This window comes from Spermophilus citellus (genome assembly GCF_964194105.1).
Source record: "Spermophilus citellus genome assembly, chromosome: 3".
Lineage (NCBI taxonomy): Eukaryota > Metazoa > Chordata > Mammalia > Rodentia > Sciuridae > Spermophilus > Spermophilus citellus.
The window spans coordinates 182,370,979-182,374,187 of NC_138184.1; positions in this window are offsets into that span (position 1 = coordinate 182,370,979).

Sequence of the window (3,209 nt, forward strand, 5' to 3'; positions counted from 1 at the left end):
GTCAATAGAAACCATAAATGTTGGATGAGTTTATACCCAGGAGTCTTGCATGAAAGGTTAGAGGCTAAATAAAAACCACAAAAATTAACAGTGTGTGATGCGATTTTGGTTCAGATTCCGTTTGTTTGCTTTGATTTTATTATCTGGGAATGTAGGAACACATGAGGATATTAAAAGCCTAAGGAGATGAAGAGAAATAATGTTTATAGGGAAGAAGACAAAATGTAAACGTAATCCCACAGTAAGTCGAGTCAGACAAGATGAGGGGGCAGATGAAGGGCACAGCCCCAACAAGGAGAGTCTGTTCAACCTGCCTGAGCTGAAAGGGAGTCCTGGGAACCATGACTATCCTCCTTCACAGAGGTTCAGGTAAGGCACTCCTGTTGGTTGAGGAATTGAGAGTAGAAAAAGAAATCTAAGTGAAATGCAATAAAAGAGGGGAAAAGTTTGGTATCCAGCCCAAAAGAGGCGAGTGATCCTGAACCAGACATGGGAGGTAAGGCACAGAAAGAAAGCTCCAAGGATATAATGGTGAATGGGGCAGGTCAAGATTTCCACTGAAGGACGAAATAAAGAAGTCCCAAGAGGAAAGGGAGGCTCCTTACATGGAAAGGAGCAAGGAAAACGGGGGAAGCTGGAGGATTCCTGAAGGCAGGGTTAGGGAACCTGGGAGGGGAGATGAGATGAGTGAGGAAACAGGGAAGTGAGTAGCCCTCCCTGAAACTCATTCTGCAGTCAGGACATCGCTTTCCAAGGTAACACAGAAAAATATGCTACTTTAGCACATGACAACAGAAAAAGAAAAGAAGAACATCCTGTACAAGTTTAATCTTTGAGGATATTCAAAGTAACAGCATATTGTTTATTATCATATTTCATAATCACAGAGTCATTATTCCCAACTGACATTTTTCTCAAGTATTCTATTTTCCTCACCATCACTACATGTTACCCTCCAGACACTTTTTACAGACTTATCTTTGTGGTTAAATTAAACCTTAAACTATCACTCCAAGAAGTGACGAAGGAGGGTATTCCCCAGACACAAGGTCAAACAGCCACCAGGGGGGACTGTTAGCTGTGTTCACACAGATGCTGGATTTTTCCACGAAAAGATCCCTCTGTTTTCTGTTTTGTTATAATATTCACATTGAATTGTTTCCTCAAAACAGATAGATTTTTAATCATCTATCCACACTTTCTGGTCTGGTCTCTTTGTTTTTTTTTTTTTTTTTTTTAAAGAGAGAGTGAAAGAGGAGAGAGAGAGAGAGAATTTTTTTTTAATATTTATTATTTTTTAGTTCTCGGCGGACACAACATCTTTGTTGGTATGTGGTGCTGAGGATCGAACCCGGGCTGCACGCATGCCAGGCAAGCGCGCTACCGCTTGAGCCACATCCCCAGCCCATCTCTTTGGTTTTAATGAGCAAATATTTTCAAGAACTTTGGCCTTAAAAAAAAAACTTAGAATACCAGTAGCAAAATTCAATAAATTATTCAATAAAATATTTGCCAAGCTCTTCTTATTATCCAGATACTCTCTGGGCACAGTAAACACAGTAGTGCACACAACAAAATTCCTGCCCATGTGACACATATATTCTGGTGCCGAGAGGAGGCACTAAATGAATAATTTAGTGTAATAAGTGTATTAGCAAGTGGCAAAAACAGCCATGAACAAAAAGGAAAGAGGAAAAAGTATATCAGTTGAGGTGGACATGAATAGGTACAAAATGCAGTCCTAAATAAGGTGAAAATATAAAGAAAGCCTCCTGTGAAAGTGATATTTGAGCAAAGAGTGGGAATTGATGCAATAAATAAATATTGGATGGAGGGGGGTTAAAAGTGACTAGGAAGAGTACATTTAAAGACTCTAAGAGACCCTAAGGGTGCAGTATAACTGGTCTCAGGAATAAAGTTGTTTTGTTGTTGTTGTTGTTGTTGTTGTTTAACAGTGCTGGGGACTGAACCCAGGGCCTTGTGAAGGCTAGGCAGGCACTCTACCAACTGAACTATATCCCCAGCCTCCTGAGAGAAAGATTTTATCAGACTTTGTAGGCCTTTAGAAGATGGGAAGTAAAAAAAAAAAAAAAAAAATCTGAGAGATAGTAGAAAGGCTACTGCACTTCTCTTGAAATGAGGATGGTGGACACTTGCTCCAGGATGACTGCAGGAGGAGCAAGACTGGTGCCTTTCTATTATAGAATAAGGTACTAATACATTTGGGAGGCTCAAATATAAGAAATTGGAATATTAAAAAAAAACACTATGTAGTTCTTTCAGATGAGATAGTTGGAGGAACATGCAGTTGAAACATTTTATTTCACTCAGTCCAATTGAATATTCACCACAAAATTGAATATGCATTAAACTCAGATTTTTGAGAGAAAAATGAATTCATTTTGTTCCAAAGAACAAAGTGGGAGGGAGAAACCCCAGCTTCCATTTCCTCCTGTCTGTCACTTCTGGTTTTATGAAAGGTTCCTGTCCTTAGCCAGGGTATCTTCCCTTAGAATGGGGGTGGAGTAGTGGTTATAACACTAAATGTTCCTCTTGCACTGGGGTTTAATTATGGGAGGGGTCCAGTAAGATTTTTATAGCAAGAGTGGATGGTGAGCAAAGAAAAACCAATTGAAATTGGATCTCAAATTTTTATTGAACCAAGGATGTGTTATACGTGTCTTCAGGTAAGACTCAGAGATTTTAATAATCTTTTTTCCCTTTTTTCCCCTGCATTAGCATCATTAGTATCTCTACCCTGTTATTCCCGTCTACCATTAACCCACATCCAATGTCGTCCATCAATATGAGGGGCTCACTTGTAATTTGCTTATCAGTTCCTGAGGAAAATCCAATTCTGACAGAGGATTCTGGGCAGATGGGAGCATAAGAAATACCAGGAATCTGTCTTTCAACATAGACAACAATTGCATTGGCAGAATCTGCCTGGTGTAAATATTTGGAAATGATAGAGTCTATCAAAGGCTTGCAAATTCCAAGAGAAGTCTTGCATGATAAACTGTGGCTAGTTTCTGACTATTTCAGCTCTCAGCACAGTAGCAGCTACTCACCCCCCCACCCACCACCACTCAGCCACATGGCAGGCACTGTGCACCTGTTCCTGGAACTGCTTGCAAATATCTTGCAGGAGCCAGGTTGGGAGGGGCGGGGAGGAACCTGTCATCCAAATAATCATGAGATGTGCTCTA